At 45.1% G+C, this 26508-nt stretch overlaps 1 long non-coding RNA gene across 2 annotated transcripts; it reads left to right on the top strand.

Moving 5' to 3' along the window:
• Nucleotides 1-354: 354 nt before the first annotated feature.
• Nucleotides 355-25625, top strand: LOC112650143 (uncharacterized). 2 transcript variants are annotated; one of them, XR_003129993.3, is made up of 4 exons: nucleotides 355-440; nucleotides 16285-16746; nucleotides 17451-17684; nucleotides 21866-25625. It is a non-coding gene; the product is annotated as an uncharacterized LOC112650143 (long non-coding RNA). The 2 variants fall into 2 exon arrangements; XR_004803731.2 differs by lacking the exons at nucleotides 355-440; nucleotides 16285-16746 and having other exon boundaries at nucleotides 16759-17684.
• The last annotated feature ends 883 nt before the right edge of the window (nucleotides 25626-26508 follow it).

Below are 26508 nucleotides of genomic sequence, written 5' to 3'. Positions count from 1 at the left end.
ACCTTCCCTGGATACAATCCTGTTCCCTTGCTAATAACTTCCTTGGCCCAGCCTCCTTCCTATAAAAACCTTCCATTTTGTGCAACTCCTCGGAGCATCTCTCTACTTGCTAGATGGGATGCTGTCCAATTCATGGGTCATTTAATAAAGCCAGCTTTTTAAAAAGATTTATTTATTTATTTTAGAGAGAGAGCACAAGCAGGAGGGGCAGAGGGAGAGGGAGAAGAATCCCAAGCAGATTCCACACTGAGTGTGGAGACCAACCTCAGGCTGTGATCTCAGCCCGAGATCAAGACCTGAGCCAAAACCAGGAATCAGACGCTTCCAGGCGCCCCAGATGTGTAAATTTACTGCTTTGAATTTTGTTTTTTAACAGTACTGAAAAGACATTTGGAGGACATGTACCAAAATGTTAACTGAGCCAGTTTTTGCGTTAACAGGTATGAGTAACTTTTCTTTCTCCTTGTCTGTATTTGCCACATTCTCTATTCCCTTCACCTTAGGGGAAAACATCATAAGCCATTTTTTTAGAAGTGGTTTTCCAATCAGGTGGTGGGAGGTTGCTGGGGTGACAACGGAGGACCCACCTTCTCCTGTCAGAGCCTGGGGGCCAATAAAGCAGGGGCAGGGAGAGACTGAACAAGCAGTGTGCTGGCCGGGGAAGGATGGGCCGGAGTCCCTGCTCGGTCGCATATCTGCTCCACCACCCCTGAAAGTAGCATCTCTCCGAATCTTCTTTCCCCCCTTGTCAGTGGAGACTGTCAGTCAACTCAGTTGTCCCACAATGGTTCACTGATGACATGCCAGGTCCTTGGCCCTGCTGTGAGGTCGAGGCCTGCCGCAAGGAGCTGGACAGACACACGCTCAAGTTCCCAGCCAAGGGCAGCACCACCCAGGAGCACTGGGCAGGATGATGAACATGTGCTCTGTCTCTACCATCCAGGCCACTGACACATGGGGCTGCTGAGCACTTGGAATGTGAGCGCTCCTGAGGGGCAGACCGTTAGGAATTAAATGCAAACAGCCACGTGAGGCAGGTGGCCACCTCGACAGACTGTGCCTGGAAGAGCAGATGACACCTATCACCCTCTCTCCTAGTCTGTAAGAGGATCAAAGCAATGTATAAATGGGGCCGCAAGCATCCTGGGACGTGGGGATGTATCAGCGGAGAAACCTCCACGGCGGGGATCTTGCAGAGCAGGAGGCTGCTGCTGTGAGCTCGGGCAGGGGAAGAAAACACGCAAAGTGGTGGCGCATGGACTGCGATCACCTGCTCCCCGGGCCAGCGGGGGCCCCCCGGGGCACAAGGCGTTCTGTATGTGACAACAGGGAACCGCATCCGTCCCAGGGACATCCGACTGCCCGCTGGCTCCAGCTCGCTCCTGCAGTGGCCCTGGGTCCCCCCTCTGCCTCCGTCCCCGTTGTCCCCTATCTGCAGTTCAACTGCCCTTGAGATGGGCCATGCCAGCCCACGTGGCTTCATTCCACACACACCTGCTCTTCCCTCTGCCACCCTCACCCCTTCATTCCAGATCAAGCCGGTTTTCTCCTTAGCCGAGAACACAGGGGCAGCAGCCCCGCCTTCTTGCTTTGCCTGGCACGGTGCTGTCACCCTTTCCCGGGCTCTCAGGGGCCTCACTTGCTCCGGGAGCACCCTTTATAATATACTGGACACCTTTCCCACGACACCTACCTTCCCCGCTGAGCCCTGCTCAGGGGGAGGCCCTGGGCCACGGTCCCTTCTGCACCCCCTGTTCCCCCCAACCACAGTTGATTGACCAGTGGTGAGTGCATGACCCCTCAACCAGCCAATCTAGAGGCCCCCCGACAGCCTGTGGGGTGCTTGACCTGCAAAGGTGGGCCGAGCCTAGCTGGTGCTTTCTTGCAGGGACTCGTACAGAAATGCCCAGAGAATGAGGGAGTTAGCGGTGGGAGGTCAAGTAAAAGAAGTTCTGAGATGGCACCAGGACTACCAGAGGTCACGGGCCAGCCTGGCTCTCGGAAGCGGCAGTGCGCAGGAGCTGCGAGGGGTGGTGAGAGAGACCAGAGCAGGTGGCTCATGCCTCTCCAGCTCGAGGCCCGGCCCCTGTAATGAAGACACCTGAGAAATCTCTTGTGGGTACCTTGTCATGTAGCACAGTTGGGTTTCCAGGAAACGGGCTCTGAGGCAGGCTGTGTGCCCAAGAGGTATTGGAGAAGCTTCCGGGAGGTAGGCCAGGGAGAAGTGAAGGAAGAAGGACTGCGTTGAGGGAAAAACGATGAAATGCAGCTGCCACTGAGCCTCAGTTGATCCTCCAGGGAATTCCAGAGCCAGGATGGCCCTTGAGAGTTGTCCCAAAATCAAGACAAAGGGGCTGGGCTTTTGATCCGTGCATCAGCCAGTCCTTGGCCATGGACCACCCCATAGGAGGGTGCCTAATGGGGGGCAGGTGGTCCCCAGCAGCTGAAGGCAATGTCCCCTGAAGTGCACAGCTGGGAGCCATCAGCAGCAACTCTTCCCAGCGACTGGGGTACAGGAGCAGGGACACTGAAGAAAGAATCTGCGTGGAGTAGCATGGCACGGTGCGACACGTCTTCACACACACGTACGCACACACACACGCACTTAGAATTCCTGGAGGGCAGAGATTATGTGCTGTTGTGTTTTTTCACTTCTAGCCTAGCACCTGGCGCAGAGTATTGTTAGAGTCAACAGAAACATTGAGCATCTCTCCTGTGCCAGGCGTCGTTCTGGGCACATTACATGGAATACTCGCAGAATCCCCGAAATGATTCTGTATGGTGCAAATCTTTCCAAAGTACAAGTTGTTAACAGCATCTTACAGAAGCAGAAATCGAATCTCAAAAAGCAATGTGCCCTGTCAGCCAACAAATAAGAGCAAAAGTAGCATTTGAATACAGGATTTGACCCAAGCCTCTTTCCTTCTTTCTTTTTTAAGATTGTATTTATTTATCCATGAGAGACACACACAGAGAGAGAGAGAGAGAGAGAGAGAGAGAGAGAGAGGCAGAGACACGGGCAGAGGGAGAAGCAGGCTCCATGCAGGGAGCCTGACATGGGACTTGATCCCGGGTCTCCAGGAACGCGCCCTGGGCCGAAGGTGGCACTAAACCACTGAGCCACCCGGGCTGCCCCCAGGGCTCTTTCTGAGACACCATCTATGACCAAGACAGGTAACTGCCCGCCCAGTACCCATTCTCTTCTTTTCTCTTACTGAGGGAACCTTAATTTTATTTGGGGATGACTTGTTATCAGCTAAAAGGCTATATTTCCCAGCATTCGTTGTTTAAAGGGTGGCCAGTGTGACACAAACAGATATCCTTAGCTGAGACTTTGAGAAAGTTTTTGGAGCAAAAGCATTGACTCAACTTGAAGACTCACACTTGTCCATTCCCACTCCCTTCCTCCTGCCTGAAAGTCGACACGAGACCTGAAGCTGCAATAACCATCTTGGGACTTGGAAGATAGAAGCCATGCTCTCAAGTTGGCAGCAGAACGATAGAAGTCTGGGACATCAGAGAGTTGCCATGCCAGTCTTAGAAGGCCCACCGCTATCTGTTTAAGCCCCTGGTTGTAGAATCCACAATTCCTTACAGGTATATTAGAGTTTGCTTATTATTCTGTTGTCTTGTAGATACAACCTAAAATTATATTTGGATTGCACAGTCCCTCAAAATTTACTTTTGCCCCAGTTGGAAATTCTATTAGGTAAATATGGGTTGTTGTTGTTTTTTTTTAATATTGCAATGTTTATTTCCCACACTAACATATAACACCAGATCGAAGTAATAGTAGTAACACCCTACTTTCATTTAGCTCCTTGTGGAATATGCATTATCTAATTTGGTCTTTGTAACAACTGTGCAAAATAGACAGGAAAGTGCTACTCTTCTCAATGTATTAATGAGAGAAACTGAAATTCAGAGATAGCAAGTCAGAGAGTCTTCAGATCTTGGGACAATAAGAGACTGTAAATAGTTGGATCACGTCCATTTCATAGCAAGTATCCTTCGGCTCTTTCTTCTGGAACAAATAGAATCCAAACTTCTTAGATGGCATTGCAAGCCTTTAAAACCAGAATCCCACCTAGCTCTTGTACTTCATCTTCTTCTGATATGAATCTGTATCAGATACTGTTGCTCTGGGCTACAGGAGGAGTAACGTGATTGACAACTGAGCATTAGCCTGGGATCCCTCCAGAAAGGGAAACAAGAACTTGAGTGCAGATAGTTTATTTGGGAGTTGACCCCAAAAGTGAGAGGTAACAGGGAAAGTGAAACAGGGAAAGTGGGAAAAGACAGTTGAAGAGTATGTTATGTTAGTCACCACTGGGGCCATTGGACCTCAGTCTTGCTATGGCCCCCCCTGAGGAGCACACAGGAATTATCTACTCTAAAATCAACATGGAGAAGTATTTATCCATTGACTCCCATCCCCCACTATATGACGGCTGCCCCAGAAGGCCCACACTCCCCCACCCTTCTGGGCTGCACATGTGTAAACCATCCTTCCCAGGAGCATTGGAGAAGCCAAGTGGCAGAACATGAAAACTGTAGAGCTTGTCCTTGAGGTGAGATCTGTCAGGGCGAAATGAATGAATTAAAAATCTGATTAAATAAGATCTTGCTAGATGAATAATCCTACAGACCACAGCTATAAAATCTGGGCATGATGCAATGAACAGCTCCCTGAAATCACTAGAAGGGGGACCAGAAATCAGGCAGATTCTGGGGCAGGGAAATCGTACAACATGACTTCCCATTTTCATAATGTCCAATTTACAATGTAAAATAACCCAGTGTGTAATGAACAAGGAAAATGGAACACATTCTCAAGACAAAAGTAACTGGAAACAGCCCCAAGATAATCCAGATGTTAGAACTAGAAGATGAGGATTTTTCAATGGCCGTTACAACTATTCACAATGGAATAAAAGAAAATATACTTCTGATGGATGAAAAGCTAGAAAATCTCAATAGGGAAAGAAAAATCAAAATGATTTTTTCAATGAAATGGACATTCTAGAAATTAAACACACACTATTTTAATTTTTTTTAATGTAATGGATAGATTTAAAAGCCAAGTGAAAATAACAGAGGGAAGAGTAAGTGAACTTGAACGTAGAGCAACAAAAGTTATATAATATGAAGAACACAGAGAAAAAGAGGTTGTGTGGGTTTGGTTTTGTTTTTTTGTTTTTTTAAGAAGAGACTCAGGGAGCGCCTGGGTGGCTCAGTCAATTAAACATCTGCCTTCAGCTCAGGTCATGATCTCAGGGTCCAGGGATCCACGTCAGGCTCCCTGCTCACCGGGAAACCTGTTTCTCCCTCTCCCACTTCCTGTGGCTCTGCCCACTTGTGCACTCTCTCTTTGTCAAATAAATAATAAATAGAATCTTTAAAAATAAAGAAGAGACTCAGGGCTTGTTAGATACTATCAAGTGGTCTGTCATATATAATTGGAGTGCCAGGACAGGAGAGAAGGAAGTGGAGCAGAGAAAATATTTGAAAAAATAATGGCTGAAATTTCTCCAAATTTGGTTAAAAGCATAAATTTCAAGATTTAAGATACTCAGTGGACATTAAACAGGATGAACATGAAGAAGGCTATGCTGAGCTACATTAAAGTCAACTAAAGCCAGTGATAAGGAATAAATCCTGACAGTGACAAGGATAACAGCAGGTTACATACAGGAAAAATTGTGTCTGTGGGCATCATGAAAGTGTGCACAGAACATCATAAGGAATATACAAAAGAAAAAAAGCTATAGAATAATAAGTGAATCCATCAAGATTAAAGGAGTCAAGGCCAAGATACAAAACCTAATTGCATTACTATACTGAGACGAGCAATTGGAAAATAAAATTAAGAAATCAACTGCATGTATAATACACTCTAATGTACTATAATCAAGTCACTGAGACCCTAGCATAAAGGTAGACACAAAAATCAATGGAAAAAATAGAGATTTTAGAAATAGCCCCATTCTAATGTGGTCAATTGATTAGACAAAGAAGCCAAGGCATTTTAAATGGAGAAAGGATAGACTTTTCAACGAGCGGTGCTGGAACAACTGGGTATCCATATGGAAAAATTTAACTTTGACCCATATATCAAACCACGTAAGAAATTAACTCAAAAGCATTCACAGGGATCCCTGGGTGGCGCAGCGGTTTGGCGCCTGCCTTTGGCCCGGGGCGCAATCCTGGAGACCCGGGATCGAGTCCCACGTCGGGCTCCCTGCATGGAGCCTGCTTCTCCCTCTGCCTGTGTCTCTGCCTCTCTGTCTCTCTCTGTGTGACTATCATGAATAAATAAATAAAATCTTTAAAAAAAAAAAAGCATTCACAGTTCTAAATATAAAAGCTAAAACTATAACTCTCCTAGGAAAAAGAAAAAGAGAAAAATGCTTGTGACCTTGGGTGTAGGCAAAGAACACAAACTTTAAAAATAAAATTGATAAAATGGACTTCGTCAAAATGTAAGCTTTTGATCTTCGGAAGATATTGTTAAGAAAACCAAAGACAAACCAGAGACTGGGAGAAAGTATTTGCAAAACATATATGTGATGGGAATCAGCGATTTAGAGACATGATGTGATCCACAAGTACCTGAAATACAGAGCTTAAACAGATGAGGGTTTATTTTTCTCACACAACCAAAAATCTAGAGGTGAGAAATAGATGGCAATGGTTTGGCCTCTCAACGATGCTGTCAGAGACACTGGCTCCTTCTTTTTTCTCTGTGCTATTACTGGCATGACGTCTTTATCCTCACGTTTCTTGCTTCATTACTCAAGATAGCTGCCATGGTTCCAGTCAATGCTTCATCACATAAAGCAGGAAAGAGGAAAAAAAGACAAGGAGCCATCCCTGCTGCATCTCTTTTCTTTTATCATGGCAATAAAAGACTTTTCCAGAAGCACCCTTTCTTTAGCTGAAGTCTGCTGAGATCTCACTGGCCAGGAGAAAAATCACATGGCCATCACTAGCTCCAAAGGGATCTAAAAAGTGAGGAACAAAATGGTCATAATTGGCCTAGATCTCCTTGTCATGATCACCTTGGAAATGGTACTACAGATGCCTCTAGGATCTAAAATCAAGGATCCTTATCAGCAAGGAAAAAGAAGGGTGACCATATATTGGGAGTCAACTTAGTAGTGCTGTCACTTTACCCTAAACTCTAGCCATAAGCTTGTACTTTCCCATATATTCCAAGCTCTTTTGTGTGTCCATTTCTTTGCATCTGCTGCCTGGAAAGACCTTGCTCTTTGTCTTCACCCAACAAATGCCTTCTTAGCCTTCAAAATTCAGGGCAATTTTACCACGATAAAAATACATATTAAAATGACAAAAAACAACTGGGCAGACATCATCTCCTTTGGAATGCCTTTCTCTCTCTCTCTCCCTAACGTGGATTAAATATCCACCATCAGGAATGCCCGAACTCCCTGCAAAGCTCACCTACCTAATGGATTGTCCATGAAGCGAACAGCCAGCTTACTCCCTTTTCTCTTCACAAAATGGTACCAGAGCAAGAGAAATCTTGCAGTGGCTCTGCATCTCCTGATTCTAATCCCTGCCTGACGTTCAGTTGCATTTCTGCCATTTGGTTCTTGAGGACCACCCCAAATCCTTAAAACTCTTATAATAAACTTCCCTTTTTGTTTATGCTAACTCAAGCCGGTTTCTGTTACTTGAATCCAAAGAATCCTGGTTAATACATGATTCCTTGCTCACTGGTATCGTCGCATTACCCGCGGGGACAAAGACCCACCCACGAGGTGTCTGTGAGCTCCCCTGCATTTCCCAACCTCCACAGATGGTAATTTAGGGGTGGTCAGGTGACCCAGGTCTAGACAGTGAGCTATGGACAGAAGTGATGTGTGTTATTTCTGGGCGAAGGCAGTTAAGAGCCAAGGTACCCCTTCACCTCTCCTTATCCAACTGCGACCATAATGTGTCCTATATGGTGTGGCTATGAGACGGAAGGGGGCTTCTTAACCGGCATTGGACTTTGCATGGGCAAAAAAACACAAAAAAACCTGGCTTTGTTTCATGATCGGCCACTATTCTTGGCAAGTTTGTTTGATGCAGCAGCTACCATTAATTACACTATTCCATCCTTAAATTATAGCTCTGTGTTACCGATCTCTTTCATTAGAACGTGATCCATTTGAGGTCATTAGTAAGTGTTTGTTGTATCGCTCTAGCACCCGCCCCTACAGAGCCTGGGACAAGTGTGTTAAATGTGTGTTAGGCAACTTACGAGTGAATGAGTCATTCCACCTGATGTTTTAACACCTCAAGTAAACACTAGTAACCGGAGAGAACCTTCTAGAGCTGGAAATTGAGCCTAGAATCTTCTAACTCCACGCCAAGGGCTTTTTTGTGACTAGCCGTCGTCATTGCGGGTAGGTGATGGGAACTGTGAATTAACGCCAATGTGTGGCAATTCAGAGACAGGCAGTCTATGTGCAGCTTTCTAGGACAATTATTCTGGAAAGTCTTTTCTGGGAAAGGGCCCAAGAATTTATGCACAGCAAAGGAGAAAGACTTCTTTAAACATTGACTGCTTCTGTTGCTCTGGTCATGAAACTCTGAAAACAACGCAAGTCAGAAGCTTCCTAGGGGACAGAGGAGCATCTGTCCTTTCCAAAACTTCAACATTCCTATTAAAAACTCTACTACTGTCTGTCTTCAACGTGCCCCTCCGGTCACTCTACCTTTCTGCTCTGAGCTTCATAATGCCAACCAGTATGCGCTGCGGTCTAGGGCCCTGGCCTCCAGGAGCGGGCCCTGGCCTCCAGGAGCGGGCCCTGTCTAGCGGGGATCTCTAGCAGGAGCTCAGGAGGGAGGTGCGTGACTCTTTAGTGGGCTTTTGCCCCAACTGAAGGTTCCTGCTCTCTGTTAACTCCTTTTTTGCCCCTTCTTTTCAGCCTAGAGATGGTACCAGCTCTACTGTTTCTTCTTTTTTTTAAGGTTTTTAAAATTTTTTATTTATTATTCATGAGAGACATAGAGGCAGAGACACAGGCAGAGGGAGAAGCAGGCTCCCTGTGAGGATCCTGATGCAGGACTCGATTCCAGAACCCTGGGATCACACCCTGAGCCAAAGGCTCAGGCAGAGCTCTGCCCCTGAGCCACCAGGTGCCCCAGCTTCACTGTTCCTGTACCTCAGGTCTCACAGCATCCCTTGAGGTTCCCTTGTACCTTTGTAGCTAACCCCTTTATCAGGGAACCTTCCCCCAACTATTCTGATATGAGTGTATCATCTGTTTCTTACTGAGACCCTGATAGAATAACTTTTTCCAGATTACAGATTCCATATCCTGATTACATTTTTACATGCATAGTGTGGGCCCTTCAGACAGAGATTGAAGAAGAAAAATAAACATCATCCATAATGCTACTCCTAAAGATATCTAACATTTTTGGAGGATTTCTTTCCAAGATTTTTCTGAGCACACGTTACACGGGTTTTCTTCTTAATTGTGGTGAAATATAAACAACATAAAATTTACCATGTTAACAAGTTTTTAAAGATTTTATTTATTTATTCATGAGAGACACACAGAGAGAGGCAGAGACCCAGGCAGAGGGAGAAGCAGGCTCCCTGCAGGGAGCCCGATGTGGGACTCGATCCCAGGACGCTGGGATCATGACCTGAGTGAGCCAAAGACATACGCTAAACCACTGAGCCACCCACGTGCCCCACCATTTTAACAATTTTTTTAAGTATATGATTCAGTGGCACTAAATACATTCACAATGTTGTATAAGCATCACCTTTATCTTCTTCCAGAACTTTTAAAAATACTTTTTTTTTCTTAAAGATCTTATTTTTAAGCGATCTCTACATCCAACATGGGGCTCAGACTCACAACCCCAAGATCAAGAGCTGCAGGCTCTACCAACTGAGCCGCCAGCTGCCCCAATACTTTCCTTGTTTTAGAGCAATTTTAGATTCACAGCAAAATGGAGAGGAAGGTACAAAGATTTCCCATATACCCCAGTCCCCCCATCATCAACATCCCCCCCAGAGGTACATTCGTTACCATTTGATGAACCCACATTGACACATCATAAACACCTAAGTTCATAGTTTACATGAGGGTTTACTCTTCGTGTTGTACATTCTATGGGTTTGGACAAATGTATAATGGCCTGTACCCATCAATATAATAGTGTACAGAATATTTTTCACTTTCCTAAAAATCCTCTGCATTCCCCCTATTTGTACCTCCCCATCTTACTTATGTTTTTTTACACTATTTGTATCTCAGTGTATATATAATTTCATTAACACCCTTGCATCACGAACATTTCCCTGTGTCTTTTTTTTTACAAGTCATTTTTATTTTTTTGTATATTTTTTATTGGAGTTCGATTTGCCAACATATAGCATAACACCAAGTGCTCATCCGTCAAGTACCCCCCTCAGTGCCTGTCACCCGATCACCCCAATCCCCCGCCCACCTCCCTTTCTACCACCCGTTATTTTCCCAGAGTTAGGAGTCTCTCCTGTTCTGTCTCCCTCTCTGATATTTCCCACTCATTTTCTCTCCTTTCCCCTTTATTCCCTTTCACTATTTTTTATATTCCCCAATGAATGAGACCATATAATGTTTGTCCTTCTCTGATTGACTTACCTCACTCAGCATAATACCCTCCAGTTCCATCCACGTTGAAGCAAATGGTGGGTATTTGTCGTCTCTAATGGCTGAGTAATATTCCATTGTATACAGAGACCACATCTTCTTTATCCATTCATCTTTCGATGGACACCGAGGCTCCTTCCACAGTTTGGCTATTGTGGCCATTGCTGCTAGAAACATCGGGGTGCAGGTGTCCTGCTGTTTCACTGCATCTGTATCTTTGGGGTAAATCCCCAGCAGTGCAATTGCTGGATCGTAGGGCAGGTCTATTTTTAACTCTTTGAGGAACCTCCACACAGTTTTCCAGAGTGGCTGCACCAGTTCACATTCCCACCAACGTTGCAAGAGGGTTCCCCTTTCTCCACATCCCCTCCAACATTTGTGGTTTCCTGCCTTGTTAATTTTCCCCATTCTCACTGGTGTGAGGTGGTATCTCATTGTGGTTTTGATTTGTATTTCCCTGATGGCCAGTGATGCAGAGCATTTTCTCATGTGCTTGTTGGCCATGTCTATGTCTTCCACTGTGAGATTTCTGTTCATGTCTTTTGCCCATTTCATGATTGGATTGTTTGTTTCTTTGGTGTTGAGTTTAATAAGTTCTTTATAGATCTTGGAAACTAGCCCTTTATCTGATAGGTCATTTGCAAATATCTTCTCCCATTCTGTAGGTTGTCTTTTAGTTTTGTTGACTATTTCTTATGCTGTGCAGAAGCTTTTTATCTTGATTAAATCCCAATAACTCATTTTTGCTTTTGTTTCCCTTGCCTTCATAGATCCTCCTCTAGGATTTTGATGGAATCTTGTCTCAAATTTAGATCTTTCATCATTTTGAGTTTATCTTTGTGTCAGTGTAAGAGAATGGTTCAGTTTCATTCTTCTGCACGTGGATGTCCAATTTTCCCAGCACAAATTATTAAAGAGACTGTCCTTTTTCAGTGGATAGTCTTTCCTCCTTTGTCGAATATTAGTTGACCATAGAGTTGAGGGTCCACTTCTGGGTTCTCTGTTCTGTTCCACTGATCTATGTGTCTGTTTTTGTGCCAGTACCACACTGTCTTGATGACCACAGCTTTGTAGTACAACCTGAAATCTGGCATTGTGATGCCCCTGGCTCTGGTTTTCTTTTATAATATTCCCCTGGCTATTCGGGGTCTTTTCTGATTCCACACAAATCTTAAGATGATTTGTTCCAACTCTCTGAAGAAAGTCCATGGTATTTTGATAGGGATTGTATTAAACGTGTAAATTGCCCTGGGTAGCATTGACATTTTCACAAAATTAATTCTGCCAATCCATGAGCATGGAATATTTTTCCATCTCTTTGTGTCTTCCTCAATTTCTTTCAGAAGTGTTCTGTAGTTTTTAGGGTATAGATCCCTTCCCTCTTTGGTTAGGTTTATTCCTAGGTATCTTATGCTTTTGGGTGCAATTATAAATGGGATTGATTCCTTAATTTCTCTTTCTTCAGTCTCATTGTTAGTATATAGAAATGCCACTGATTTCTGGGCATTGATTTTGTATCCTGCTGCACTGCCGAATTGCTGTATGAGTTCTCGCAATCTTGGGGTGGAGTCGTTTGGGTTTTCTATGTAGAGTATCATGTCATCTGCAAAGAGGGAGAGTTTGACTTCTTCTTTGCCAATTTGAATGCCTTTTATTTCTTTTTGTTGCCTGATTGCTGAGGCTAGGACTTCTAGTACTATGTTGAATAGCAGTGGTGAGAGTGGACATCCCTGTCGTGCTCCTGATCCTAGGGGAAAGGCTCCCAGTGTTTCCCCATTGAGAATGATATTTGCTGTGGGCTTTTCATAAATGGTTTTTAAGATGCTGAGGAATGTTCCCTCTATCCCTACACTCTGAAGAATTTTGATCAGGAATGGATGCTGTATTTTGTCAAACACTTTCTCTGCATCAACTGAGAGGATCAAATGGTTCTTGTTTTTTCTCTTGTGATATGATCTATCATGTTGATTGCTTTACGAGTGTTGAACCAGCCTTGCATACTGGGGATAAATCCCACTTGGTCATGGTGAATAATCATCTTAATATACTGTTGGATCCTATTGGCTAGTATCTTGAGAATTTTTGCATCCATGTTCATCAGGGATATTAGTCTATAATTCTCCTTTTTCGTGGGGTCTTTGGTTTTGGAATTAAGGTGATGCCTCATAAAACAAGTTTGGAAGTATTCCAGCTCTTTCTATCTTTCGGAACAGCTTTAGTAGAATAGGTATTGTTTCTTCTTTAAATGTTTGATAGAATTCCCCTGGGAAGCCTTCTGGCCCTGGACTTTTGTGTCTTGGAAGGTTTTTGATGACTGCTTCAATTTCCTCCCTGGCTGTTCAGGTTTTCTGTTTCTTCCTGTTCCAGTTTTGGTAGTTTGTGGTTTTCCAGAAATGCATCCATTTCTTCTAGATTTCCTAATTTATTGGTGTATAGCTGCTCATAATAGGTTTTTAAAATCGTTTGTATTTCCTTGGTATTGGTGGTGATCTCTCCTTTTCCATTCATGATTTTACTAATGAGTCTTTTTTGTTTTTAATAAGGCTGGCTAATGGTTTATCTTTCTTATTAATTCTTTCAAAGAACCAACTCCTGGTTTTGTTGATCTATTCCACAGTTCTTCTGGTCTCTATTTCATTTGAGTTCTGCTCGAATCTTTATTAACTCTCTTCTTCTGCTGGGTGTAGGTTTTATTTGCTGTTCTTTCTCCAGTTCCTTTAGATGCAAGGTTAGCTTGTGTATTTGAGTTTTGTCCAGTTTTTTGAGGGATGCTTGTATTGCGATGTATTTCCCTCTCAGGACTGCTTTTGCTGTATCCCAAAGATTTTGAACGGTTGTATCTTCATTCTCATTAGTTTCCATGAATCTTTTTAATTCTTCTCCAATTTTATGGTTGACCCTTTCATATTTTAGCAGGATGCTCTTTAACCTCCACGTGTTTGAGTTTCTTCCAAATTTCTTCTTGTGATTGAGTTCGAGTTTCAAAGCATTATGGTCTGAAAACATGCAGGGGACAATCCCAATCTTTTGTTATTGGTTGAGACCTGATCTGTGACCCAGTATGTGGTCTATTCTGGAGAAAGTTCCATGTGCACTTGAAAACAATGTGTATTCAGTTGCTTTTGGATGTAAAGTTCTGTAAATATCTGAAATCCATCTGGTCCAGTGTAACATTTAAAGCTCTTGTTTCTTTGGAGATGTTGTGCTTAGAAGATCTGTGATTTGTAGAAAGTGCCATGTTGAAGTCTTCCAGCATTAGTGTATTATCTAAGTATTGTCTTTACTTTGGTTATTAATTGATTGATATACTTGGCAGCTCCCACATTAGGGGCATAAATTTTCATGATTGCTAGGTCTTCTTGTTGGATAGATCCTTTAAGTATGATATAGTGTCCCTCTTCATCTCTTACTACAGTCTTTGGGATAAACTTTAATTTATCTGATATGAGGATGGCTACCCCTGCAGGACCATTTGAATGGTAAATGGTTCTCCAACCTTTCATTTTCAGGCTGTAGGTGTCCTTATGTCTAAAATGAGTCTCTTGTAGACAGCAAATAGATGGGTCTTGCTTTTTTATCCAGTCTGAAACCCTGCATCTTTTGATGGGATCATTAAGCCCATTCACGTTCAGAGTTACTTTTGAAAGATTTGAATTTAGTGTCATCATAATACCTATTCAGTCCCTCTTTTTGTGGATTATTTCTTTGGGCGTCCTCTCTCTTTTACAGAGTCCCCCTTAATATTTCTTGCAGAGCTGGTTTGGTGGTCACATATTCTTTCAGTTTCTGCCTATCTTGGAAGTGCTTTATCTCTCCTTCTATTCTGAATGAGAGCCTTGCTGGATAGAGTATTCTTGGCTGCATGTTCTTCTCATTTAGGACCCTTAATATATCCTGCCAGCCCTTTCTGGCCTGCCAGGTCTCTGTGGAGAGGTCTGCTGTTAATCTAATATTTCTCCCCATATAAATTAGGGATCTCTTGTCTCTTGCTGCTTTAAGGATTTTCTCTTTATCTTTGGAATTTGCAAGTTTCATTAAATATCGAATGGTTTTTATTGATTTTAGGGGGGGGACCTCTCTATCTCCTGGATCTGAATGCCTGTTTCCCTTCCCAAATTAGGGAAGTTCTCAGCTATGATTTGTTCAAATATGCTTTATGGTCCTCTGTCCCTCTCAGCACCCTCTGGGACCCCAGTTAAATGTAGATTTTTCTTTCTGAGGCTGTCATTTATTTCCCTTAACCTTTCCTCATGGTCTTTTAATTGTTTTTCTCTTTCTTCCTCAGCTTCCTTCCTTGCCATCAACTTGTTTTCTATGTCACTCTTTCTTCTACCTCATTAACCCTCATCGTTAGGACCTCCAGTTTGGATTGCATCTCATTTAATTGATTTTTAATTTCGGCCTGATTAGATCTAAATTCTACAGTCATGAAGTCTCTTGAATCCTTTATGCTTTTTTCCAGAGTCACCAGTAGCTTTGTAATTATGCTTCTGAATTGGCTTTCTGACATCAAATTGTAATCCAAATTCTGTAACTCTGTGGCAGAGAGCACTGTTTCTGATTCTTTCTTTTGTGGTGAGTTCTTTCTAGTCATTTTACTCAGTGCAGAGTGGCTAAAAATTAGTTTTACTTGTTAGAAGTGCAAACTCTTCTCTCTGTAGCATTCCAGCTATGTATTCTGGTCGAATTCATAGGTTTTCAGGATGATTTGAAAGTTATCTAGATAAGTTGGTGGGGACAGGTGACTTGGGGACCCTACTCCTCCTCCATCTTGCCCCGACCTCCCTGTGTTTTTAAAGTCTTTCTTAAAAATCATATTTCAAAGTTCTATACCGTAATGTGGCATGATTATTTTTCCCCTGCCCTTATTTAGGTGATTTCTATGTTTTTGCTATCATAACTGGCATGGCAATGGTTATTATAATTCGTAAGTCTTCATTCAAATTTCTAATTACTTCCTTAGGTCCTTCAAAGTTTTTACGCTCAAGTAATGCCCAATATATTGTACACACTAGAGGGAGCTTGAGAGTTCTCAAAAACAATAGTTTTCTGTGTCCTGGTGAAGAATGAAAATAACCTGCCAAGACTGGAAGAAATATTAAAGGCATCTGAGGGCTTCCCCTCACCACTGGCAAAGCTATGCTTGATCTCATGAGGAAACAATGTGAGCATTTTCTTCTCAGGCCTGGTCCCATCTTGGGTCAGGAGCAGAGCTCAGTTGGTAATTTTGACAAGTGTGGTCATGAATCTTTAGATCTTTAGATGACCAATGGGTGACCACAAAGGCCAAGCTCAGCCGGTGAAGAGGGCTATGGAAGCAGGCCCCACCCCAGCCCCAGGGAGCCACAGTCCCCGTGAGCTCCCAGAGCCCCAGGCCAGATCTTGTGGAACTTGTTGTACTAGTTCTCTGCAGTTGTAATGACTGTATTAGAGAGACTGTTGGGGGTAACTGTCCTCAGCCCAAGGCTCAGGGTCACCAGCCAACAAGTGGGTGGCAAGCCATGTGACTAGGACTCTTGACCTACTTGGAGGAGGTGGAGGCAGGGGCTCCCCAGGCTTTAGATCCTCTGCGATCCCTCCCACCTTTTCCTTTTTTTTTTTTTTCCCCTCCCACCTTTTCTAGATGGTTCTTATAGCAGAAGAGTCCAACACAAGGAAAGCCTGCCAGACCCATGCAGCCAACAGTGGCTGGGCAAATGCAGATGAGAAGAGAAAGAAAGTGCCCTGGGAATGTGGAATACCGCTGTGGCAACCCGACATCCCCCGAGAATTAGGATGGCATGGTCTGTTGCCCTGGGACCACGGACTTTGCCTCCTCTTCCCTGCCACTCCATCTCCTCAGGGATTGGCCCCTCCTGGGTCACCAGCCTTGATGTGCTCATTTGTGCAGGCGATAAACTAAGACCTCCTTTCCTTAAACTATAAATATAGGAAGTTTTGACTGTGTGCTAGAGTACTCGCAGGTACCTAGGAAGACAGTGGATGTTTATAGTAGGCAGAAATAGGAAGCTTTGGGAAAGGTGGATCTAGCCAAGCTCAAGGACCCACACTTTTAAATGCTAAAAGCAACACAGATGGGGTTCAGGTAAGAATTTCCCTTAAAAAAATAATCTGTGGGGATCCCTGGGTGGCGCAGCGGTTTGGCGCCTGCCTTTGGCCCAGGGCGCGATCCTGGAGACCCGGGATCGAATCCCACGTCGGGCTCCCGGTGCATGGAGCCTGCTTCTCCTTCTGCCTATGTCTCTGCCTCTCTCTCTCTCTCTCTCTCTGTGTGTGTGTGTGTGACTATCATAAATAAATAAAATAATAATAATAATCTGTGGTTCTCAATCTTAACTGCCTAAAATCACCTGGAAAATTTTTAAATAAAAAAAATGAAATTCCCACTCCCAGAACAATCATATCAAAATGCCTGGGGGTGGGACCCATTCATCAATGGTTCTTGGAGCAACCAAGGTGATCCCATTGCATAGCCCAGATTGAGAACCATTGAGCTTAAAAGAATAATGAAAGAAGGCCAAGGCTTTAATGGATTGATGGCCATATAAATTTAATGGCCATATTTCTAGTCTGTACTTAGGTATCTGATTTCTTTAAATCTTGCTTTATAATGTACTCTGGCCTTCACTGACAAAGCCAATTAGAGATCTATAAACAAGTTAAAATGTTAATAGTTGGAATTAATGAGGGAAAAAAATACCTTGAGTCACTGTGCTCTGTGAGCTACCCCCATCTGAGAAAGGCTTTGTGAGCTGGCACATCTGGGGCCACCCTTTTTTCACTAAACAGGCTTGGCTTGGAAGACTGAGAGACGAAGTCAAAGTGCATCAAAGCAAAAACTGGAAGATAGCAGATCGAGAAGCTGGATGGACATCAGATATGCACCCTCGGGGAAGAGGCTGAATTTTAGATGCAGTAGGATAGCCGGGAAGACAAGAACAGGAGCTTACCTGGGCAGCGGCACCAGCATCCAGGAGCCCCTTGGACTGGACTTTTGTTCGCCTCGCAAGCAGGAAAGCCCAGGTTCGTCACATCCCAGAGCCTCAAAATGCTGCCCTCTGTTTTCTGCATCCTTTCCTCTTGTCAACCACAGACACTGTAGTGTAGGGCACAGCAGGAGCAGGGACCCGGGGTTAGATCAGCGTGGGTTCCTGGGTTCAAGCTCCATCACTTACTAGCCACGGGACAGTCATGAAATGTTCAACCCTTCAGAGTTCTGTTTCTCATCTAGGGACTCAGCGGGTGATCAAGAGTACAGAGTGCTGCTTTGTCAACCCTGCATGGCTTGAGATGAGATCTTGTGTTCCCCTTGGATTAGGGAATTTGCCTCTTGCACCTGGGTTCATCCTCCCAGGGATCGGCCCCCTCCTGGCCAGCTATATAGTTGACTCGCTCATTTGGGCAGGAGATTAATAAAGTCAGAAAAACTCTTTAGACTAAGGCAAGAGGGTTCCCTGCTCTGGTCCTCTCAGTCTATAGGGTCCTGGTCTGGTGTTCCTTTGCCTCAATGCCACCCTGCTGGGTGAGCGGTTAATAAGACCAAAAGGACCTGTTGCTTAAAACCCATGCTCCCCATCTAGACTACACAGAAGGAGCCAGATCCCCCAAATCCCCTTGTCCAAATGGCTTGTACCCATTTTTAGGATCTGTAGGGGCTGCTCCCCAGATCCCTGCTCATGAGGATATGCTACGCTGCCTGTGTGAAGCCCGGTGGAAGCCAAGGGCAGCTGTTGGGGAGCAGGAGACGGGGATGGAGGTGGGCAGAACAGAGACATCTGGTTTCCACACAGCTGTGTCCTCCTAGTGGCTTAGGACAGAGTCCGGGTTGAGAAGAGAAGGGGCGGTTCTCCCCACCTCCCCACACTTCAGCTCAGAACTCTAATGAGGCTATGGATTCTAAATTGGAACTTGGCCTCCCAGGTCATTATGAAAATATTTGTCAATTTAGGAGATTAGCACTTATTTCAGCAACTTCTTAGCTTGATTTTTAATTTTGAAACATTGAAGCATGTGGTATGCGGTATGTGGACTTACACTGGCCCTGCCAATGTGACAGGCAGGCCTGGGGGAAGCAATCCTATCAGTTAGGTGGTTGTGAGGATTAAATGCAAAAAAAAAAAAAAAAAAAAAAAAAAATTGTATCAGTACAGAGTAGATAGGTGCTCAATAAGGATTATACCCTTTTCCTTCTGGCTCGTCGATGTCACTCAAAAGATGAAGTTACAGGGGCACCTGGGAGGGCTCAGTGATTGAGCATCTGCCTTTAGCTCAGGTCATGATCCCGCAGTCCTGGGATCGAGTCCCACATCGGGCTCCCTGCATGGAGCCTGCTTCTCCCTCTGCCTGTGACTCTGCCTCTCTGTGTGTGTGTCTCATGAATAAATAAATGAAATCTTTAAAAAAAAAATGAAATTACAGGAGAGAATCCTTCTCTAGGTAGGCCACCACTTTCCTCATTTCTGGTTCTAGAATGCAGTTCATGCAATGTTGACTTACTGGGGTTAACATGCCCTCAGGCCTTTCCACTGAGAGACCAATCCAAGGTTGAGAGTTAAGCCCAGATCCCACAGTTAACTGTGGCCCAAAGAGTGGCTATAATGCCAACCAGGAAGTCTGTGGCCCCTTCTGAAGTGGCTCTAGGGAGAGGCAGTCTTAGGGCAGGGCTCCAGGAACCAAGGCCTTCTATGTGCATCCAGGGATCCGGCAAGACCTGTGGAGAGAGATTTCCAGGGTGGGAATCCACAGGGAGGGTAAAGCAGCCACCTTGGAGACCCTGACAGCTATCTGCAGAGGTACCTTGGCCTAAGCTCAGGAATGGTACCCAGAAACCCAGGAGTGCTTTCCTGAGGGCCAGGGGAAGGGGCAGGGGGAGGAGGGAGCTGGCCCATCTGGGATTCAGCCCTTGAGGACTCAGAGAAGCCAGGCTTCCTGGAGAAGCTGTTGGAACCAGCTGAACAGGTTCACTCTGCTATGTATGTCATATTTGCTAGTGGATCTACTTCATACTTTGAAAGCACCCACTTACTGTCTGCATTTTAAACAGTAAGTAAGAGTATGCCAAGCTGTCAAAAAATAGGGCTGGGCCAAGGGGACACCACAAGCACAGGGACTGTTGTGTGCAAAGGGCTGGAGGCACTGAGGAGGTGATGTGTCAAAGGACAGCGAGTGAGACAATGAGCCAGGGGTGGTGGGGAGACAGTGGGGCCATACTGAATCGGCCCCAGAGCCCTTTGCTGGGCCTTCATGGATCACAGAGCAAAATGCACTTAAGACCGTAATACAATTTCCTTCTCATTAGAAAACTCTCATTTCCTACAAACTTTAGGAGATTTTTCATATTGGTTACCACATGTTAAGGAATGTTTAACCCATGTAGGGGCTGGACCTCTTGCTGCTTGCATTTTCTCTCTTTCTTTTCTTCCTTTCTTTCTTCTTTCCTATCTTTCTTTCTTTCTTTCTTTCTTTGTTTATTATTTTAATTTTTATTCATTTATGATAGAGAGAGAGAGAGAGAGAGAGAGGCAGAGACACAGGCAGAGGGAGAAGCAGGCTCCATGCACCGGGAGCCCGATGTGGGATTCGATCCTGGGTCTCCAGGATCGCGCCCTGGGCCAAAGGCAGGCGCCAAACCGCTGCGCCACCCAGGGATCCCCTCTTTCATTATTTAAATAATCAGAAATAAAAATGTAATAAGAAACAAAATTTATTTTTCAATCACAGAAATTTCATCTGACGATTTTGGCATTCCACTTAGTTCTAGTAACACATAGTGGAAAATTACTATTAAAAAACATTCCTGGGGGCGCCTGGGTGGCTCAGTCGGTTGAGGGTCCGACTCTGATTTTTGGCTCAGGTCATGATCTCAGGGTTGTGAGATCCAGTCCCGCGTCAGGCTTATGCTCGGCACAGAGTCTGCTTGTCCCTCTCCCTCCCCCTGTGACCCTCTGCTAGCTTGCTCTCTTGCTCACTCTCTCGCTCAAATAAATAAATAAAATCTTAAAAAAAAAATTACTGGAGACTTAAGATGTCAAGAACAAATGAATTTTATAAATATTTTCAATGTATTCAAATGCTAGAGAGGGCTGTAACTCTGAGAAACAAGGTCTGTTTGGCCATCCAGGGCAGCATTATGCTTCCTTAAGAGCAAGAAATATGGGCTCACTTTGAGGCCAAGCATAAAAAGCCTTTAGATTTATCCTCGACCACATTTTACCTGAAGGGCTGGGGGTTAAAAATGCAGTAAATTCACCTCCCTGCCTAACATTGTCCACCCTCCCCACGATGCATACTTTTTAACTCCCTGTTGCCCTTCATATTAAACCCCAGTTGGCTAATTTTGATGATAAAACACTAGTTCTTTATACCTATTATTGGTATAAATGCATCATTGTTTATTTGCCAAATCCCTGAGAGGCAAAGATCTAATTAATCTATTAAGGCTTCTCTTGGAAAAAAGTCAAACCTTTCAGATGAGAAACCTTGGTCGATATCATCAGTGTGTTTTGTAACAGGGCTGGCTCGATTGCTCCAGACCAATCAGAAGGTCTCTGCTCAGCACGTTCTGAGGTTTCACGCAGGCTGGGAATGCAAAAGAGGGAGCAGTTGGGTTTGGAGCTATTAAGCAGAAGGGGCCCTGCAGTGGGGTACCTGGGTGGCTCAGTCCTTTAAGGGTCTAACTTTGGTTCAGGTTGTGACCTTGGGGTCCCGGGATCGAGTCCCACTTGGGGCTCCCAGCTCAGTGGGGAGAGTGGTTAAAGATTCTCTCTCTGCCTCTCCCTCTGGCCCTCCCCCTGCTCATATTCTCTCTCTCTCTTTCAAATAAATAAAATTAAAAAAAAAACAAAAAAGCAAGCAAGCAAGCAGGCACCTGCAGCATCTAGCAAGCCAATGTCCCAGGCCCCACATCCCTGCAGTGGAACCGCTAGGCCTGTGTCTCCAGAAGTGGGACCCGAATAAGGGGAGACTCAGCTGAAAGTGAGGCCTCAGGCACCTCTAGGGCATGTGCCAGTAATCTGCCAGTGAGGGCTCAGCTCTGCTGAGTGGAACTCTCTCCTGAGGCTTATCCTGATGGGACAGGGGTTCACATGATCCCCCCACAAGACCTCCCAGGGCAGCCTGGTACTTAGTAGTAGTTGACCCAGTGGGAGTGGGAAGTTTGGTTTATTTATTTTTTTTAAATTTTGTTTCCTTTTTTTTTTTTTTAGATTTTATTTATTCATAAGAGACACAGAGAGAGAGAGAGAGGCAGAGACACAGGCAGAGGAAGAAGCAAGCTCCATGCAGGGAGCCTGACGTGAGACTCGATTCCAGGTTTGGTTTATTTTTAAGCTACAACTTTCCAGGTGTCCCCCATTCCTTCATAACATTCAGACCCCAAACTCCTTCCCTCTTTCAAGGTTCCTCTCCCTTTATAGGGACACAAAAACCAATCACCACCTTGTTGAAATTATAGCAATGGTTGTGTTGCTAGGAAAGAAGGAAAGGAGGACCCAGTTGACCCTCCCTCTTGGCAAAATGAGAGAAAATCCAGGGAAGCTCTCCATCCAAGAAACCTGTGAGCAGTGACTTGACAGGGTCAAGTGTCCCTACTCAGATGACCTTTATCACGTGGCCCTGGCTCTTCGGATTTCCAAGCACAAATGCTAACCCATTAAGAGATTGCCAAGCTGGCTTTGTGACATCGGTACCCAGCAGGTGGGCCCGGTGTGACCAGTGTTCAGCGATGGGGTGGTGGGAAGAGACCAGGGCTTGCTCTACAGCCCTGCCCAACAGAACTTTCTGCAGTAAGAGGAGCGGTCTGCATCTGCAGGCAGCCCACGGCCACGGGACTCATGCGGCCTTGAGCACTCGCACGGGACCAGCTTCAATCCTCCTGGACTTCTCTGTTTTCTTGCTTCCCTCACATTCAGCTTCTCCTTGTTGGTTCATCAGTCTCTAGCAGCTCCACGGCCAAAGCCTCTCCTCGGCTAACCCTACCCCACTGGCCAAACTTCAGCAAGAAGCAACGTTACGCTATCTGCTTTGAAAAGACTGAGTGTGGCTTTCTCTGAGCAGGATGAGGTTGGCAAGGATGGCTGAAGCTGGGCGTCATGTTCCAAACTGCTAATTTGCTAAAATAATTTGGGAAAGTGCTACTTTAAAACCCCGACATGAACGAAAGCAACCTCTCTGCAATTTGTAGGAGGCAAAAGTCCATGCTACTGGAGGTTACACGTGCTAATTGTCTCAGTGGTTGTTTATGAAATGGCTATAGAATATTTGTTTCTCTCTGTCAGAGCACTTGGCCCAGAAAGGCAGGCTCCCTTGCTGAGGTTTTCTATCGTGGCCCAATCCAAGGACTCAGCCTGATTTCTTATCAACTGGAAATTTGGAATTACATAATCAGCTCCCTGCGCCTGCCCTCCCCCCACCCTCAGGAGCTGCAGATGTGTTCATGGTAGCCTTTGCAGTCCAGGCAGATTGTCCCGTGCAGAGGTCCTGCTGAGCAGAGACAGACAGGCGGACACAGGGGACTGTGTTTTGTACTATTCTGGTCAACCGCCTGCCGTTGGCTGGATCAGGGCTGGGCATTGACCCCAGAGCCCCTGGCTTCATAGGCTGGACAGTGACCTATGACCTTGCACAAAAGAATGCCCTCCATGGGGGGATCCCCAGCTGGCTCAGCAGTTTGGTGCCCACCTTCAGCCCAGGGTGTGATCCTGGAGTCCCAGGATCGAGTCCTGCATCTGACTCCCGCATGGAGCCTGCTTCTCCCTCTGCCTATGTCTCTGCCTCTCTCCCTCCCTCTCTCTCTCTTTCTCTCTGTGTCTCTCAGGAATAAATAAATAAAATCTTAAAAAAAAGAAAAAAGAAAAAAAAAAAGAATGCCCTCCATGGAGATTTCCTTTCTCTGGACTCTAAACTGGAAGCAGAAATGGCAGATGGGGGTTGAGAGAAGAGGAGCTAAACGGAGTGGCTCAGCGAGAGAGCCCTCTCAGCCAGAGACTGAGATTTTGCATAAATGGGGGAGAGCCTCGGAATCTGTGTTTTTAAAATTCCTCCGGAGACTCCAACGCACTCCTATCCAGTGTGTTTTAATTCCATAGGTACTTAGTCACCTCCCACAGGACACTTGTACCTAACCTCACACCTCCCGTTTGAAACTTTAACCTAAGAGACCGCCGGTATTTTGCTCTTGTTGGTAGTAATTCAGTGTAAGGCTTTCCATTTAATATTTCCTTAGGATAGATTGCTCCTAGTGGGGTTAATCGTCAAGGAGATACTTATCTTTGCGGTTCTCGCCACAGGTTACCTCCCAACTGGTTGTGTGACTTCACTGCATCGTTGATTAACTGAGCGTGTCAGTTTTACCACAACCTTGCCAGCACCGACAATATTATTTTGCATTTCCCTCCTAATCCCCTGCATTTCTTTAGTAAAGGTTTGAAAGTGCCTAAAGTCTGCTTTAATTTACGTTGTGTTTAATTATAGTTAAGATAATCATTAAGATAATGTGTCCCATCGGTGCAGTTACTACCTGTGTTTTCTCCCTGCGTTTCCCAAAGTAATGTCATCTAGACACCCCCTTCTCCTACTATTTTTCTCCTTGTCTCCCATTTTCGAAAGCACGCCCCAGCTTTTGATATTTCCAGCGGCAGCATCCCCGACCCCTACCCTCCTCCCCCGCCCGAAAAGCAGTCTTTTTCCATTGTAGCCAAGTCCCTATTGTGTTTTCCAGGGCTGTTCTGCACGCAATGACTGGGACGCATACTTGTCCAGGCACCATGTCCTTATAAAGACAAGGCAACCGGATTAAAGAAAATCAAGCCCATTTCTTAACTGCAGGGCTTCTCAGAGCCTTCAGTACTCCTTTAACAAATGCTTGGTGAACTTCCAAGAGAATTTCACACCTATTTGGCCAGCCTTATGATCCTTGTGTGCCCAAGCATGCCGAAGGAATGGTGACCTGGAGGAGGTACTTCGAGAAGCCCCGCCCTGGCCTAGAGGTCATGCCCACACTAAAGTCAGCAGGCTGCCCAAAGTGGGCAAAAACATGGCATCCCTCAGTCACTCCACTTTGGACACCAATACACAGTGATGAAACACAGCCATATCTTTCTTTTTATTTTTACTTATTTTAAAGATTTTATTTATTTATTAGAGAAAGAGAGAGAGCACAAGCAGGGGAAGGGACAAAGGGAGAGGGGAAAAGCAGACTCCCCACTGAGCAGGGAGCCCAATGTGGGGCTCAATCCCAGGGCTCCAGGATCATGACCTGAAGGCGGACACTTAACTAACCGAGTCACCCAGGCACCCCCATATCTTTCTTTTTAAATATTTATTTATTTTGAGAGAGGGAGGAGGCTGTGTGTGCACAAGCAGGGTAGGGGCAGAGGGAGAGGGAGAGAATCCCCAAGCAGACTCCCTGCTGAGAGGGGAGCCTGACCCAGGGCTCCGTCTCAAGACCCTGAGATCGTGACCGGGGCCGAAATCAACAGACACTTAACCGACTAAGCCACCCAGGCACCCATAAACCCTGACATATCTTAAGAAATATTTTAAATAATATATTTGAAAAATCAGTGAGGCTGCTGGAAAGATATTTTGTGGCTTGAAAAAGGAAGCAACAACATGACATGTGGAAGAGGATCCCATTTTTGTTTAGAAAAAAATATCTTACTGATGACTTGTCACCTCCAACCAACCCTTACTGTCACTTGAGTAGCTTTCCAACAGCAAGAAGGTCAAGTCATACAGACCATTCTAAGTCTGCTTAAAATTTTAGGATATATTCATATTGACAGACTATCGTGTGTGCTGATTGCACCGTCATATCACGCTTTATCTTTTGTTTTAAAATGTCTTTGTGTTACACTTCTGTGAAATAAAGAATGTTGTTTACTTAAGAAGGTTATTATTAAACTATTAAACTTTTAAAAACTTATTGTTAAATTAACTTTATTATTAAACCGACTCCCTCTGTTAGGTATTGCCTGAGAGTACTGTTTTCACAATGAGTACGATGCTGTAAGACGACATTGAGGGAAATAACCAGTCTATCGAGAGAGGCTCAGAAAGGCTTTACCAAGGGGGGCAATTTGGGTTTTGAAGGGTGAATAAGAGTTTGCCGGTGGGAAGGTAGGAGAATATATTGGGGGGGGGGGTGGATTGGCATATAAAGGCTTGCAAAGAGGTTTATAGTTTGGGTTTTTAGATTTAGGTCCTTGGTCCATTTTTGTTTTGTTTTTAAAGGTTTTATTTATTTATTCATGAGAGACAGAGAGAGAGAGAGAGAGAGAGAGAGAGGCAGAAACACAGGCAGAGGGAGAAGCAGGCTCCCTGTGGGGAACCTGATGTGGGACTTGATCCCAAGACCCCGGGATCACGACCTGTGCCAAAGGCAGACAGACGCTCAACCACTGAGCCAGCCAGGTGGTCCCTTTGGTCCATTTTTAATTAATTTTTGATTTATGATATAACATAGGGTCCAACTTCATTCTTTTGCATGCAGATACCCAGTTTTCCCAGCCCCAGTGATTAAAGACACTGGCTTTCCTATCTGAATGGTCTCGGCACCCTGGTAGGAGCAGAGTCTGAAACCCAGCTCTGTCACACTTCAAGTGCTATGGCGTTTTTGTAGTAGAGTGTGTGCCCCAGTTTTCTCCAGTCTTTCTGTCCCAGACCCGGAAAGGCTGTCAGCGGCCAGGCCTGGAGAGCCCCTGCCCTGCCTCCCCGTGGGGTGAGTGGGCCTCAGGCAAGGCCCGAGGGCAGTGCTACTGGGGCCGGGCTGCTCCCTCTGGATGGGGCCACACCAGCTGACGGGCCTGGCTCCGGCTCAGGACCGCCCAGACCGGTTTGCAGGGTTTCT

The sequence above is a fragment of the Canis lupus genome, chromosome 11 (genome assembly GCF_003254725.2).
Source record: "Canis lupus dingo isolate Sandy chromosome 11, ASM325472v2, whole genome shotgun sequence".
Lineage (NCBI taxonomy): Eukaryota > Metazoa > Chordata > Mammalia > Carnivora > Canidae > Canis > Canis lupus.
Note: the sequence above shows the minus strand (reverse complement) of the source record. Positions and strands in the feature narration are given on the sequence as shown.